This window comes from Eretmochelys imbricata, chromosome 11, assembly GCF_965152235.1.
Source record: "Eretmochelys imbricata isolate rEreImb1 chromosome 11, rEreImb1.hap1, whole genome shotgun sequence".
Classification (NCBI taxonomy): Eukaryota; Metazoa; Chordata; order Testudines; family Cheloniidae; genus Eretmochelys; species Eretmochelys imbricata.
The window spans coordinates 66548901-66566590 of NC_135582.1; positions in this window are offsets into that span (position 1 = coordinate 66548901).

Consider the following 17690-nt stretch of genomic DNA (forward strand, 5'->3'; position numbering starts at 1 on the left):
CAAGTATTCTTGGCAATTATTTGTGATAATCATGTATCAAGCTGGTACAATTTCACAAACAAGGGTATCTCATGCAGAGCTAGGAATAACACTTTTTAAAAAAACATATATGCAAGCAGAGTTAAGAATTACAAACAACATTTGATGGCTGCACCAAGCAAACATAATATGTAGATGCTAGAAGAGCGAAATATACGTTCGATTACATTGATCATCAGTTTTCTTGCAAGGAGCAACACGCTAATGTTGCAATCCTGATGGCTAAGAGTTTTGTTTCAATGGGATCATGGCGTCTATAATTATCTAAGCAATTACACAAACAGCACCCTTTGCAAAAGAAAATAACTGGGTCCATATACTATGTCATCCTACACATTGGAAGTCAAGCCCAGGGCATAAAGTTAGAAAAGTATCCAACAGTGTACATGGTTCCCTCATCTTCCATGCAGCAGAAATCCTCTTCTTTTGTCCGATTGTCTGGCCCATCTGTTTGTGTCAGGTAGGCTTAACAGATCCTCAGGGCTAAAGTAAGTGTGACCGTCACCATCTTGGCAGATGCTGTGGGCTGAGCTAGGCAAAACCTGCGAGTCTCTGCAGCTTGAGCTAAAGAGACAGGGTCTCAGGTTGAGAGTAGTAACAGACTCTCATCTTCTGTGGATCATCTTCAGGGGTGCACATCACACACACTGACCAGTGGTTTCATAAGCCCATATATGGATCCCAACAGGTAGGGAGGATGCCCCAAGGGTTTTGTTTTTAAAACCCTTAGTGCCGCATTCTCTGGAAACTCAGTGGTGTAAAACAGCCTTACAGCTGTTGATTCCAGCTGCATAAGGGAATACTCTGATGGTTCTGAGCTACTATAATGTATCCCATGTCACTCCCTCCCATTCTCCTGGCCACTGGAGTACAGAGCATAGCTAGAGAACCCTCCTTTTGACTGATCCTCAGGCTAGCAAAACAGTGCTTGGGGGAGAGGTGGGGTGCTGGCAGCTGGAGCCCAAGACAGAGCATATTAAGAGCTGCTGTAACTAGTCCTAGGATCTGGGCTGGATCTGTGGATCAGGGAAAACAATGGTGACTTAAAGCCACCTTTGCTCCTCCCTGGGCTTGTTAATCAGTCCAGAGAATCTGATCCAATTGTGTCACAGCCTCTTTCATCTTCAGTTGCTGTTGTGGAGGGAACTGCAGTCTCTCTAGCAGCCACAGGTATCTGGCCTGGATAGGAGCCAGAGAACCTATCATAAACCATAAGAGTTTTTTTTTTGTTTTAATGTTCTCTCTTTTCCTTTCATCCAGCGGGGACTCTTTGCTGTTTATCAGCTCCATAATGGGGTGGAAACACCTCACATACTTTAAGTAACTCTGAATTGTACAAACAGAGTAGTAAAAAGATGCCTCTGAAATGAACAAACTGGATTTTTTTTTAACGTTCTCTATCCTCATCCTGATCCATCCATGTGGGACAAAGAAATTGGGCTCCTGATCCCATTTTCCAAAACTGATCCTGTTGGCAGTCAGAAATCGGTCCTCTAGACAGTGCTTTCAGGGAGATCTACCCTGGTACTAAGACTTGCCTTCATGGTGCCTTTTGAAGGTTTCATGAAGACGACTGGCGATGGCATCTCCACTGTGATCAAAGAAGGTTATCTTTCACTTAGCACCCCTCAGACCCCAAAGATCACAGGTGCATTTAATCAATAAAATATGCCTAATGTACAAAGTTGACATCACTTTCCCTCTCTGCTGAGCTGATCATTTGTCATTCAACTGGTGCCACCTTAATACATGAAGCCTATTTACTCATTTGGCATAAGCTATAATGACAACTTACCCTCCACTCAACACATTTAAATGTCTAAACTCAACGCCATGAATCTCTCAATATTGTATTTTAAACTTCAATACCTAAATTTCTGTAATTCTAGTCTCTAAAACTGGAAAAAAATGCTCCTCCCCACCGCCGCCGCTCGAGGTTTATTAAATCAAACACCTCAGACTCGGCATGGATTGGTAATAAATATGCTAAAAGAATCAGAAAACCTGCCCACTACAAGTGTCATTTAAATCATATCAACAAACTTTAACTCTGGAACAGGTCTACTCAATGCATGGATTGGGCTGTGAGATCTCAGAGGGCCACTGATTCCTATCAGCATTGGCATGCTCTGGAGCTGCTTGCCCCAGAGTGTCCTGCTGCCTAGAAAGAGAGCAAAATTTGAACACTCGGTCTGGACCCAAGCCAGCAGTCTTTCTGGGATCCTTTGGATGTGATCTCAGAAGGGGCTAATCTTGCCAACTGTTATTATTTAGAAGAAGTAGTAGCAGTAATAGATTACAGGATAAACTTAGAGGCCTTGACCAATATAGAGGCCTGAGTGAGGCACTCTACATATAGTCACTACATATACTCATATAGTTTATATATAGGCACTCTACATATAGTCCCTGTCCCAAAGAGTTTACAATCTGCATCAACAAGACAAATGGTGGGGAAAAGGAAGTACTATTATCCCCATTTTACAGATGGAGGCCTGAGGCACAGAGAGGTTAAATGAGTTGCCCAAGGTCAGGCAGGAAGTCTGTGGCAGAGCTGGGATGCAAACTCAGGTCTTTGTAGGTATTTAAAAGGCCCCCATCACCGTCTATGGCAGAGCCAGAGACTGAACCAAACACTATGGGGAAATAAGTATAATTTTTGAAAAGACACACCTGATTTTCTCCTCTTCCATTTGGGACATTTTTTGTATTCAGAGGTTGTGGCTACACAGATATGAGTTTGTAGCACCACTGTGACAGGGCAAAGGTAAGGCTGAGCAAATCAGGCTCCATAACCCATCCAGGACAAAAGAAAAGATTCTCTGTGTAAAATGAAAGGCATTTAAAGCTGATCCACCTCGAGAAAAAAACGAAAAACAAGATGTGCAATTATATTTAATTTTAGGATCCCCACTTCTGCTTAGCCGGGAATTTATTGTGGCTGCTCGTGTGGTGTTGTGTAGTCAAACTGCCTGCTCTAGTGGAAACGTATGGAAAGGGTGCAGTGCATCCCATGTCTGAATTGAATTTATTTCAATTTTTCCATTGACTATCAGTGAAAGTCAATATGAATTAATGGCTGCAATACCATTTTTATATTAAAAAATCCTAACCCCCCAGATTGCCTATCTTTCTACCAAACAATATAAATCAAATTTATGTGCACCACCATCAGTATTTCTGTATCTATCCATGAAAAATTCTTCCTTGATGACCTCTTGAGGTTCCTTCCAGCCTTACATTGCTATGATTCTATGATATAGTGTAGGCTGTCAGATCTAATTATTAATATAAATGGCGCAAGTGCTTTGGATACTGTGACATAAGCTGGTGTTCCAAGTTTCCTTATCACTTGCAATATGTATGTGCAGTTTGGGGGCAGTGCAGCTTGTTACTGCGAGACAAATTCAGAGCTAAAAGGATATGGCAGAACTCCACACTGTAGTCTAATTGCATTAGACTGAGCACAGCAAAAGAAATAAATATTTAGACAGGGGAGATGGCACCCTGAACACATCAAAGTGTCAGTCTGATATCTGATAATGGAAAAGCACCCTCTCCTTCCTGCATTCGCATGAAACTCGCCCGCTTGCTGTCTCATCCAGATGGTGTGCTGATATCTCTCTTCTGCTTCATTCCTTGAGAGCTCAAACTCCACACCCAATCTGCCATGTTATTTCCATGTCTCTCTACACTGGCTCATTTGTCAATGCCAAGGGATCTATTGCAGTGCATGCTCTTTCTCCGCAGCTCTTTACGATTTATAAAAAAAACCTAAATGACTATTTAGTTTCAGCAGCACAATAGCTAATGAGGGTAGCTAGGAAGTTTGTGGCTGCCCAAGAGGCACTGGACCTAATTAAAAATGAAAGCATTTCATTTTAAGGGGACAGTGGCATGATCCTCCTTTTGCCACATTTCAGGTTCATGGAAACCTTTTATCAGTAACTATGTAAACTAAGAGAAATTTGCATTCTTCAGCATGCAACATACAGCGTCAAGTTATCCCTGCTCCAGCTGCGAGGATCCACTGGTCTTAAACCTGGGTCCATGAGCCTTATGCAACCTTCGCATCCCAGCCATCATCCAGTGGCTTGTTAGTAGCTGGTGAGCTGAGTGGCTAATGGACTCCTAGCCCCACCAAAGGCATCACCCACAGAAGTCCTGATTGGAAGAGCAAATGGCCACACCCATTGGCCTAGCTGCTCTATTTAAACTAAAAGACGGTCCAAGAAGTTGTCCGTGCAACTGGGCGAGTCCCTGGCTGTCTGCTACATTAGACCTTATCTTCTTGCCTGATTCCTGAGTCCTGCTTTCCTGACTTGTCCCTGGTACTGGCTTCCTTGCCTTGTTTCTGATCCCAGTGCCTGTTCTCTGCCTCCAATTCCAGCTCCAACCACAAGTTTGATTCCCGATTCTACTTTGGCTCTGACTCTTGGCTCAACCTCTGACTTTGGCTCCTACCCATGGCTTCGGTTACGGACTCCTGACTCCAAATCCCACCACAAGGTCTAACTGCTCAAGACCCAGTTTTGACCCTAGCACAGCTGCGGTGGGAGGAGAACAGGAAGGATGAACTTGTGCTTAAGACACTTGGCTGAAACTCAGGAGATCTGGCTTCAATTCCCAGCCCTACTATAGATCTCCATTGTGACCTTGGGTAGGTCACAATCATTCTGTATCTCAGTTCACTTATTTTCTCCCACCCTTTGTCTGTCTTGTCTATTTATACTGTGAACTCTTCAAGACAAGGAAGTGTGTCTTACTAAAGTATGTACAGTGTTGAACGCAATGGGTCCCCAAGCCCAGTTGGAGCTTCTAGGCATTACTGGTACAATCAATCAGTCAATCATGTGCAGGGTGCCCCTTTCCCTCCCTCCTCATCATGAGCTTGTCATAAATTGACACTAGTTGGTGAGTCTGGCCACTATAGCACAGGTCATCCCAGAGATATCTGGGCATAGCCATTGTCCTGCACACTGTCTAAAGGCTCTGGGATTGCATTGAGAAGAACGCAGACATCATTGGCCTAGTCCACACTAGGGAATTTCCCCCTTACAGCCATCACGAAAGCCGCACCTGTGCAGAAAGTCAAAGCTGCTATATGCACTGAATGAGCTGACTCTGATTGGAAGCTAGTTGGCCTCTGTTAGCTGTAATTGGAGCATATTCCCAAGGCAGACAAAGCTTATATTTGTTTAAAAGAGGTCAGAATACATCTGTGATGCAGAAGCCAACTGCAAGCCCGTTCTCTCCAGTGCCCCTAGTCTTCACAGCCATAATACCTCTAGAGACCCCTCTTCCTCTTTGCCTCTTTTTCCCCCCATTATGGCTTGCCCGTTAGCAGCCTTAATTTGGCATGGGCAGAAAGAAATTGACAAAACTTCACTGAAGAGTCTTATACCACCAGCATCTGAGTTACTGAAGGAGCAGCTGGAGTTCTGAAAACATTACCAAGCAAAAACATAAAACCAAAGCATTTTAAAGCAATGGATTGCCTAAAATATCATCAGACAAAGATGACTAAATGGTGGGGACGCATGCTGTGCTACCACCCATATTAGGAAGGGATACTGAAAGATCATAGCATTTAAAGGAGGCTACAAGAAGCAATGTTCTCAGTCTGCGAGGAGCTTGACACTGAACTGTGTGCAAGAGTCAAGAAAGGCTGCAGTGGTGGCTGTTAGTGGAAGGAAACAAGAGCAGATCAACAGGCAGACAAACCACTATGAATGCAAAAGCTTATCTCCTCATCTGGGGTATAATTGGATTAGCTCATCACATAAATGTTATCTCTGACTGAGCTAATTAGATTGTGTGTACACTTGGTAGAGGAGACACTAAGTCCCCTTCTTTTGAGCTCATCTAGAGCTGAGCATGTTAAAATCTTATGGTGTATATAATGTGACCAGCCAGTGCCGAAAATACTGGAATAAAAGAATCTGGCATACTGTCCACAGTGGTAATTTCTTCTGTGCTGTGTGTTGACCATCACTCAACTTTCCTGCCTACTGTTCAAGTGCTCTCACGGGCCAGTTGTTACTATGCAAAAGGCTGAGACTTTACAGTGGAAAATAGCAATGATTAAAATCATTGGGAGAAAAAGAGGGTACTCAAGTTAAATTTAAGTGCTCTAAATGTGAAAGAAACTAACATAACCACACTTGTTAAACACCAAGCAAGACAGTCATAGAAGAGTTTCTGCAAGGTGTTTCGGAGGGGCTCATCTCTATGGCACCACTGCACCAATTAGAAATGTAATTCTTTCTAGAAAAAGAAAGTCGACACCCTCTCCCCAACAGATTAAACCCACTCGCTCAAGAAGAATCAAGCCTAGTTGGACCGAAATCTTCACTCGGAAGGAATCAGAACTTTATTTCTTACAGCTCATATCCTGGGTGTCAGCTTTTCCAAGAAGGTGTGCCGAAAGAGATGAATCTTTCCTCACACCCTGACAGTGACAAGATTTGGGCTCACCCTGGTCTCTGATAAAGATCCTATGGGTTTCAAAAAAATTCACTGAGAATTCAAATTCCTGGCCAGTGTACCCCTGCCTCAATAAAATATTCTGTAATGATCAACGTTCTTGGTAAAAATTACCAGTATGCAGAAGAGGCTAGCAGAAGGCCGACACACTATGTAAACTCTTTTCTGGGGTGAATGGGGCTCATGTTAGTTCTTTGCATGGAAGTGAATGTCACCTTATATGAGTTACTGGTGAGCATACAGTATCTGATTCACTTCTATGCAGTTACTGCACCAACAATATCATTACTGTGAAGAAAAGTTCTGTTATCTGTTCTAGGACCACAGCATCCTGTAACATACTTTTCCAGCAGTTCTTGCAAAAAAGCCAACACTGTTTAATCAAGGCAAGGTCGCTGTGACTTGGGGCTCTCACCTTTAGTTCCTCAGAGATGTGGAAAACAAGTATTGTGTCAGCTTGATTTCTACTGTGACCAGAGTTGTCATGAATCAAGGCACGGTTTCCATATACACATTTTCACGGTAGCCATTTATTCGTGACACACATATAAAAAATATATTTAGTGGAAGGACAATGTTCATGGGCCTGTAATGCTCTAGTGGAAGAAATTAAAAGTAAAAATAAGGGCTAATTTATACAAATGAGGTCATTTCATCAAAGAAAGTAGCACAAATTACTTTGTTTTAGAAATTCCAATTAACTGGATTCATTTTTCATTTAAAGCAGCTTGAGTGTGACTACAATGACTGACATATGACCTGGACTTTCACAGAAGATGAGATAGTCCATTTTGCTTGTGCATGTATGGGAGAGAGAAAAATAGGGAACAGCTATTTTCCTGGTTTTATCTTTCACTCCATCCTTCTCTGACTGAGTATTTTTCAAATGTTTCAGAGTATTCAAGCCCTCTTCAAAAGTTATTTAGGTAATTCGCTGAGTAATGGTCCAAAATTTTGATGCAAATACTTTCTTGCATTACCATATTTCTCTGCATTTAAAGGAGCATGCAAGATAAAAAAAATCATTTAAAGAAATCCTACCATGGTGATAACAACTACGGCTATATGAAAACTCTGACGTTTCATACCATAGTGTGCGTAGTCAACATTTTCATTTTTTTCATGCAAATGGGTTATCTCTAGCCCCTCCCCACCCCAGTTTTGCTTTCAGTTGAAAGTTGAAAGGAACCCAAAATCTCGAAGCAAATGATTGAAAACATAGTTTCTTCCAATTGTGTGTCAAAACCACCAACCCTCTCCTCCCTCCCCTCCCCCCAATTCATATGACTCCCTAACACTGCAAAACCTAACACTGACTCAAGATTTTCCCAAAACGTTCATGCAACTTTCAGTATTCAGAGTTTGTAAGGAAACCCTAGACCTCTGAGTTTTCTTCGGCTCCTGATTTCAATGATTTAGCTCACCACCTTCTTCTCCTTCTTCTAGCCTTAGTCACATCTATGTGGGGTCAGATTTTTGAGTCCTTCTCAATTCTGGTCTGTCCAAGTAGTTCTTCAGAAATGTAGCTGATAATCAAATCCTTTTATAGGACATGCATTCATCCAGCTTTGGGTCTTCCAACCCTTCTCTTATCCTCCACTTCTAAGTTTAAAACCCTGTTTCCTATATATTCTTCCAATCTTCTTTTCACATATCCAAACAATCGAATCCTGGATTCCCTAAGATTTTCTATAATTGGTACCACCTTTGCATGTCCCTTGATTTGTTTGTTCCAAACCTGATTCATCCTTGTAACTTAACATTTTCATCATATTCAAGATCAGCCCATCATCCAGCTCAACTAATAATTTTAAATTATTGGTACCACCTTTGCACGTCCCTTGATTCGTTTGTTCCAAACCTGATCCATCCTTGTAACTTAACATTTTCATCATATTCAAGATCAGCCCATCATCCAGCTCAACTAATAATTTTAAATTATTGCACTTTTTTTAAGTGTAGCTTACTCTTACCTATTCCAATGTTTTTGGTCATTTCCACGCAGCTTGGATAATGACCCTAAATTGGTCAGTTTCATTTTTGTTTACACTCAAGTTTCTACTGTCAAGTTCATTTCCTGGTTACAAGGCACTTGCATAATATTGTTGTGCTTGGTTCACAACAAGCCAGGAAGTTGTTCAAATTAGAGGTTCTAAAATAATTAGATTTTAAACAATGTCATTCATAGCTGCAATCAGATTAAATATTATACAAAATATAGTACCAGATAATGTTATGCTTTAAGTTGGCAGTAAAGTTGTTACTCCTTTTCTTTAAAAAAATGTATTTCACATCACCACGTCCAGCCAAGCTGTGGTCAGTTCCACAATCCAGGTTAGGATGAGGAAAAGGCAATTACAAGCCACCTTTCTGTTCCCTTAATGTTGGCTTTTGGGGTAACTTAGAACAGTTTTGGGCTGCTCTAAATTTTGATGGCTAAAATGGTCCCAATCCAGGACCGCTCCTTATAACAGTGAGAGAGTAGGCAGTATACAGCTAGAGAAAACAGCTTTATGCCACCTGGGAAATTCCCCTGCCTCATCAGAAAACTCCAGCTGCTTTGTTAGGATAACTGTTTGTCTCTTCCAAGCCACTGGAGTCAGGATGGTTCCAGGGGCCAGGATCTGTCCCAGTGAGGCTATTAAGATTAAAAACCGGGAGGAAAAAAATACAGATCAGCATTTTACTGTTAATTCTGCTTATTTGTTCTCAGTAAATTGTTTTATTCAACTTTGATAGTCCAGCTAATCAGAAGACGCAAAGAAAAAAAGACAGTTGTTTTAAATGCTATGAATAAATGGTCATTACAACTCTATTTAAGACCTTGTTCTCAATATTTGACATGTCAAGAAAGGGATTCAGTCCTTGGGATTGAAATCCCCAAAACTGAAAAGACAACTCTGTGGGACTGAGAATTCTCATTTACAAGGATGCTTAGTTCAACATCTCACTAACCAACGGCCTAACTGGTCCAGAGGCTGAAGAATATCTAAATCTTTGTAGTATCGCCGTCTTGAGAAGAATGTGGTTAAAATCATTCTGTATTTCTATGCATAATGGGACATCATATCAAGTCCAACTAGGGTTGCCAGGCGACCGGTTTTTGACCGGAAAGCCGAGTTGAAAAGGGACCCCGGTGGCTCCAGTCAGCGTTGCTGACTGGGACATTAAAAGTCCAGTTGGCGGTGCTGCGGGGCTAAGGCAGGCTCCCTGCCTTCCCTGGCTCTGCGTGGCTCCTGGAAGCGGCTGGCATGTCCCAGCTGCCCCAAAACACAGGGTCGGCCAGGGAGCCTCCACACGCTGTCCCCATCCCGAGCGCCAGCTCCACGGCTCTCATTGGCTGGGAAAGGCGGGTAATGGGTGCTGCAGGGATGGCACCTGCGGGTGCGAGCAGCATGCAGGGCCACATGGCCGCCCCTGTGCCTAAGGGCCACATGGACGTACCGGCTGCTTCTGGGAGCCGCCTGAGGTAAGCATCACCAGGAGCCTGCACCCCAAACCTCCTCCTGCATCCCAACCCCCTGCCCCAGCTCTGAGCCCACTCCCGGAGCCCACACCATGCACATTCTCCTGCTCTCTCACCCACCCAGCCCAGCCTGGAGCCCCCTCCTGCACATCAAGCCCCTCATCTCTGGCCCAACCCCAGAATCTGTACCCCCAGCTGGAGCCCTCACCCCTCCCCAACTATCTGACCCAGCCCTGAGTCTCCTCCTACATCCCAAACCCCTCATCCTTGGCCCCACCCTGGAGCTTGCACCCCCACTGCATCCCAACCTCCTGCCTCAACCCAGAGCCCCTGAACCCCTCATTTCTGGCCCCACCCCGGAGCCCCACCCTCAGCCAGAGCCATCACCTCCTCCTGCACCCCAACCGCAGGCCAGTGAAAATGAGCAAGTTAGCGAGGGTGGGAGATAGCGAGCAACAGAGGGAGGGGCGATGGAGTGAGTGCGGGACGGGGCCTCTGAGAAGGGGCAGGGCCTTGAGGCAGGGGCAAGGGTGTTCAGTTTTCTGCAATCAGAAAGTTGGCAACCCTAAGTCAAACCTGCAATATGCTAGTAAGGCAGGATGATAATAAATTTCAACCTTACAGAGAATGTAGCAGGCTGACAGTCTGATAAAACTTAAAATCCACTCCTGCTGGCCACATGGCAGAGTCAAACAGATATGATGCAAATCTCAAACATTTTCTACAGCTGCATAATGGACTGAGCAATGTCAGGTAACGACTACAAAATGTGAAGTGTCTTGGAGTGTGAGAAGTTAAAACATTAACACTTAGGGTGCCTTAGAGACAGTTGTTTTTTTCCCAGTTTGCAAAATAGAATACCCCAAGGGAGTTTAGATACCAAAAATACCAAACTTGAATTCATAGACTATAGAAAACTTACACCAATACTCTAGTTGACACTGGGTAAATTACTAAAAACAGAGGTCACTGTAAAGGGGGAAATAAGGGCATATCCTTGCACAAAGAGACAATTTACTGAACAGAACGAGCTCTTGTACTACTTCCTGAGGGATGTTGGCAGTACATTAAATTCAATACAATTGTGTAATGCTGTCGAGTGATAAAATTTTCCCTCCTCGTTCATCATCTGCAAAAGTTGTTTGTTGCTCAGTTTTAGGCTGTTGAAGTTGGCAAACTCTGACATTTGGAATTAACAAATTGGGTTAATCCCCTGACCTCCACCTCACTTATTACTCGTGTGTCCTGTCAATACGCTAAGGGCCAGATTCTGGTCGCCATAGCACAAAGCCACTAAAAAGTCACCTTAACTGGCTACTAGTATGTATGAATTCCTGTGGTGTAGTGGAATTTTCACATGGCTTAGAGCCCAGCATAGCAACTCCTACGCAAACCTCTTTTCTGGTTCCTAGAGTAGGGCGTTTATCCAGATGTAGTGGCTCAACACCAAACTCCAGATGCAGGACCAGACAAGCATGAAGGCCAGAGGCAGACAAGCATGAAGGCTGCTTTAACTTATGCTGGGGGTCCAGACTGGTACCAGGCCAGTTCCGGGATCAGGGGAGTGCAAAGGTGTTTTGAAGTCACCCTTTCAATGCCAGTCTCTGCCATGCCACCAGCACAGCTCAGCTAGACCACAGAATGACTAAGCGTTTTCACTGTTTTTGCTATACCTCCCCTTCGACTACATAACACTTATTTGTCCTCAGCGGAGCTAGGTTCCTACCATCCATTCAAATGGCATTGTGTGCTATCGCCCAGACATGAGTTTCTTTGTTACAACCAAACTTAACTTTTACACAATGAATGGCAAGACTTTCCATGCGCTGGGGCTTGATACCACTGCTGTCATAAAGCCTGTGCTCTTTGCTCTCTTTAGTAGATTCCATACTCATCTATTCCCTGTTTCAGGACAGGCAGCTATAAATCAAAGTAGTTGGCAGGAGTTGATTTAGTGGGGAAATGTAAGGGAATTCAGTGCCCTTGATCAACGCCAGAGGGATAGGCCTGGGGCACTGAAGTCCATAGAACATTTGGAGCACAAGCAGAAATAGTGCGGTCTTCCCATGCCGTGTGCATCAGTCCTAACCTCAAGCAGCTTCCATGCCAATTTAGTGCCTTGCAGACAAAGGTGTCAATGAATGCCAGTTATGGTAGTGGCTTACTAATGTGGACATGTGTCTAATGGGAACTGCACTAAGTGCAGAAACCAGTCATCCGATAATTCTGAATAGAATAGAATCTCACATTTGAGAGGCAACACGATCAGAGGGATAGGACCCTGGACTGGTAATCAGGCAACTTGAGGTCTATTCCTAGCTCTGCTGTTGACCTGCTGGGGATCTCGGTCAAGTCATTTTATCCCTCTATGCCTCTGCTTGCTCTCTGACCCTTTGTCTGTTTAGACTGTAAGCTCTTTGGGGTGGGGGGTGATCTTACTACTCATTTGTACAGCACCTAGTGCAATGAAGAACTGATCTTGGCTGTGCCCCTGAGGTGCTACTTTTAGACAAATAATATCGTAGGAGTAATTTAAATAGTGCCCCTTTCATCCTGCAGGATCCCAAAGCACTTCCTGCATTTCGTAGACTGCATATGGCATACTGAGAGATGCAAACACCACACACAATCTACAGGATCAGCTCGGATTAATGTTAATATTTCACAGTATCTGGGCTGTTGTTACCAAATTTCCAGCAACCCACTTTCAGATTTCAGCTCTCTTCTCCAGTGAGTGCTGAGTATTTAATTTTTCCCATACAGTCGTATAGCAACCCTACCTCATCTGAAAGGAATCTTTATGACAAAAGCATTGTCTATTAACAGTCTTGTGTAGTACACATTCATACTTTCTTGATTTTGGAGGAACTGAGCAGGCTGCAAGGCTGAACGGAAGGACTACAGCTCAGTTAGAAGGGCTGGAGAGAAAGCACTCAGAATCAGATGCCATATGCCTATGAGCTTTACTCAGACTGTTCTAGTCTTTCACACTCAGCATGCCACAGGGACAACGATGGACTCTTCCTAGGCTGTCAGGATGCATTGTGTACTTGGCTAGCTCCATAGCCACAGAAACGAAAAAGGCACCCACCAGGCTAGGTTGAAAGAAACCAGTTTCCTCAGGGCAGGACTGCAGCATTGTTCCTTGTTGCTTCCCGCAGGGGGCCACAGCCATGCCACCCTTTCCTCAGGGTGAAAAAGCCAGGCTCCTCTCCCCGCTCTCCTCAGGATGATTTACCTTAGAACCGAGCATCCCTGTTCTGGGTAGGTGTGAAGCCCCAGTGAGGACAGCAAGGAACCAATCCATTGCTCTTTATAGCTGGTCCTGCTGACCACTTCTTGTTTAGCTTCACCTGCCTAAAATCTAAACACGTATCCCTACCATCCCAATGCCTACTGCTTTGTGCGTACATCCCCTCACTACAGAACTAATTAAAAAATGTTTCAATTAACTTCTTATGACTCCTTGAAAACCATCTGTGTAATTTTGCATTCCTTTCCTTTAATACCACTGACAGAATGATGTTCATCTGCCTGAAATACTTTGTTTATTGTTAATATCACAAGACCTCATTTATGGATGTCGCGGTCCGTTACCCAATTTTAATAGCGGCCAGCATATACCCTGTATTTGTGATTCCGTATTGTAGTAAATGGTGCTCTTGAGACATGGCAGAAGGGATTATCCATCACGCCCAGGTTTAGCGAATGCACAGCTCTGGAGGGAACATTCCCCACTGGGCTGAGTCAGGGCCTTATGCAATGGTTTTCGAGTAAGTCACTCCCTTGCAATTAGTTAGCAACACAACAGGCTGAGTGGAATGATGATGATTTGTTGTCAGGCAGGTGGCTGGACTCATCTTTAAAAGTTATGAGCCTGATTCTCCACTGCCTTGCAGCTTGGGTAGTTATTTAGCCCCTATTCAAAGTCAGTGTTAAAGGCTATCCACTCAGAATTCTCCATTCACACTGGTGATAGCATGGTACATCTACTTTGCACAGGATGAGTGCATAAGACAGTCAAGAGTTAGGCCCTACATATTTAGGGCTCATTAATCCTTGCCCAAACCCAGCTAGCTAGGGGTGGACTTAATGTAACTGTAGGTACAGGACAGGATGGGTCAGGAGAGGCAGGACCGGACAGACATGTTGAAACGCATACTACCGATCCTTTAAAAGAGAGCAGCTGAGTATTACATGATAGGAACTACCAGGCTGGGGTTCAACACACAGGCCCATGGGGGCCGTGCAGGAAAGTTAGATGTGAAAAGTGGGACATGCCAACTAGTTTAGACTTGAAATTAGACGAAGGTTTCTAATCATCAGAGGACTGAAGTTCTGGAACAGCCTTCCAAGGGAAGCAGTGGGGGAAAAAGTCCTGTCTGGCTTCAAGATTAAACTCGGTAAGTTTATGGAGGAGGTGGTAAGATGGGATAACATGATTTTGGCAATTAACTGATCTTTAACTATTCATGATAAACAGGCCCAATGGCCTGTGATGGGATGTTAGATGGGGTGGGATCTGAGTTACTACAGAGAATTCTTTCCTGGGTACGTGGCTGGTGAATCTTGCCCATACGCTCAGGGTTTAGCTGATCGCCATATTTGGGGTCGGGAAGGAATGTTCCTCCAGGGCAGATTGGAAGAGGCCCTGGGGTTTTTTTGCTTTCCTCTCTAGCATGGGGCACAGGTCACTTGATGGAGGATTCTCTGCAACTTGAAGTCTTTAAACCATGATTTGAGGACTTCAATAGCTCAGACATTGGTGAGAGGTTTTTTGCAGGAGTGGGTGGGTGAGATTCTGTGGCCTGCATTGTGCAGATCAGACTAGATGATCATAATGGTCCCTTCTGACCTTAATATCTATGAGTCTATGAATCTATGAGTGTTTTCTAGATATTTTGCATGACGGATGTGAAGTGAACCTAGAGAGGGAGCACGGGCAGTGGGTGGAGCACTGGACTGGAATCAAGAGACCTGGGTTACATTCTAGCCACTGATCTGATTCCCCTCCAACCTACTTCTGTTTTGTCTATTTAGCATGTAAACACTGTGGGACAGAAACTGCCCCTCTCTCTGTGTATTTGTATAGCACTCAGCAAAATACGGCTCTGATTTCAGTTGGGACCCATCGGTGCCCCTATAATACCAATAGTCAAAATAAAAGGTGGAAGAAGGGGCTTTCTGTGCCCCTTTCCTCTCTAACTCACCCTGACAACACACGGCAAAGAGTCGACCCAAAATATTCTTCAATGGTTGAAAAATTTTTAAGTGATTTCATTTTATTTTATTCTGATTGGTTTTATTCTTCCCAAAAGGGTTTTATGGTTTTAAACTGTATTAATGGTAGTTGGTACTGTTTCTACATTGGTTTTGTACAAAGCTGGCCTTTCTACTACATTAGTAGATCTCCTATGTATCTTTAAGTAACAATGCTGAGAGCAGAGGGATTGCCTCCAAAATTCTGCCAGGATAAGAAGTGGCATCTTGACTTCAGCTGGTTACCACTCACTACCAACTCTTCAGCCACAGTTAGTCCAACTGTGCTTGATGTCTACTGATCATCTACACTGTATCTCTATGTTTGCCTGGCAACTTACATACCAGCAATGATTTTTTTATGTGTCTCGAGTTTGCTTGCATAATCATCCAACCTATGATATGCAGGGCTTTGAGTCTGGCGCATGTAAACTCTTTGAAATGGATACAACTTGGATAGGAGGATTTATTTTATGCTGTCTGAATGGCACATCCCAAAATCAGGGATAAAAAAAATCATAACAACCCCTGCAGGCTGCAAGAGTTACTGCTTACTGTGTTTTCAGAGCCACTGTCTGGGAGCCTGAAGGCCAATTTCACACAAATCCACTCATTAAATAACTAGATCAACGCTGTCCAGACTAGAGTGAAATGCAGACAACAACACTGGATCTCCCTATACAGATCACAGCACAAAGGAAAAAAACCTCCAAAACATTATTTTAAAATTGCAGTTTCCTAAATGGTAATAAAAATCTTGTACTTTCTTGCTATGTTTTCTTTTCCTCACCAGCTGTCCTTTGCCAGGTTTTGCTGGCTCAGTCCGCTCTGCGTGGAATCCATAATTTGAACTAAACCCCAAAGGGCAGTAATATTCAAGCCAGCCAATAATATCTCGGAACGACTTATGACACTGATTCTTCATGAATTCACGATTTTGTTTATTTAGCGGCTATCACATCGGAGAATGACAATGTACTGCTGATTGTCAAGCTGTTTAATCTATTTTCCTTCTTAAAGAAGAGGGATCTCTAACTGAAAGAGGAGAAACATTCAGTGCCCAATGCGCCTGCTTTCCTCATATTAATGCAGTGGCATAGTAAAGGAATAAGCTAATATCAGAGACGCCAACAGCCCTAACAGTAACTACTGCACGATAAGCTAAGAATAGGTTGTCATGTTGAAATGACTTGGTTTAAAAGCAGGATGCTGAGTGCTGCGCTGAAAAACCAAATACTTAAGTAAGATGTAACAAACATATTCATGAGATGAACAGTCTTTAAAAAAAGACACCATCAGCTTGAAAGCTAGTCACTTTTGGGTACTAAGCCTATAAGTGTTTATTCTTTTACAATCACAGCTTTATATTTTTTTTAAGTTTTTCTCTCCCTGGTGTTGCCTGAAAGACCCCCAAACAAACAAACTGATTATACGGGAAAACAGTCCAAAGGCAAAGAACCCAGAGATTCAGCCACTCCTGCTCAGGGGGAGCAGTACTTTGTGAATGGTCCCTTTAATTACAGAATGGGGACCAAAATGCCGACCAACCAGCAAATATAATAAAAATGAAATAAAAATCAATTCCTCTCGATGTTGTATGTGATGCTGTTGTAGTAGTGTTGGGCACAGGATATTAGAGAAACAAGGAAGAAGGGCTCTGTGTAGCTTCAAAGCTTGTCTCTCTCACCAACAGAAGTTGGTCCAATAAAAGATATTACCTCACCCACCTTAATGTTCTCTCGAAACAGTTTTAGGTAGAATGATCTAAGGTGCTGCTTTTCACACTTTTTTATTAAAGGTGCTGTAATGAAGTCTCAAGCAGAGGGATGATTTTTTAGTTGACAATGTCTTTTATAATCTCTAGCAACTGCGATATAGGGTTGGTTTTCAGAACTACATTCCAATTTTATCTACTGTACCTACCCCGGGTGGATTTATATGGTCCCTGTTACCACTGTGTGTGAGTACTTCACATTTCAATATATTTACCCTCATAGCAACCCTGGGAGGTTGGGCAGGGCTATTATTAATCCCTCAGGTGGGGAACTGAGGCACAGAGAGGAAACTGAACCTAGGTCTCAGGTTCCAAGCCAGCACCCTCACCCCTGGACCCTCCTTTCATTCCAGCTTCCAGATAAATATCAAATGGATGCTATAGGGAAAACAAAATTCAAAGCTTCAGGGACAAATCCCCAGCCAGGAAAAGTCACCATAGCGCCATTCAGTCAAAGGCCAATATGCCAATTTAAGCTTGCATTTAGGTTCCAATCTTACATAGCTTTGCTCATCCAAGTAGTTACAGGAGTGCAGTTATTATTTACTATTTGTACTGAAGTAATGTCTAGAAAACCCAATGAGGGGCCCATTGTGTTAGGTGCTGTATACATATACAAGAAACCAAAGAGTCGCTGAGCAAGAGCAAGAGTCGCTGCTCCAAAGA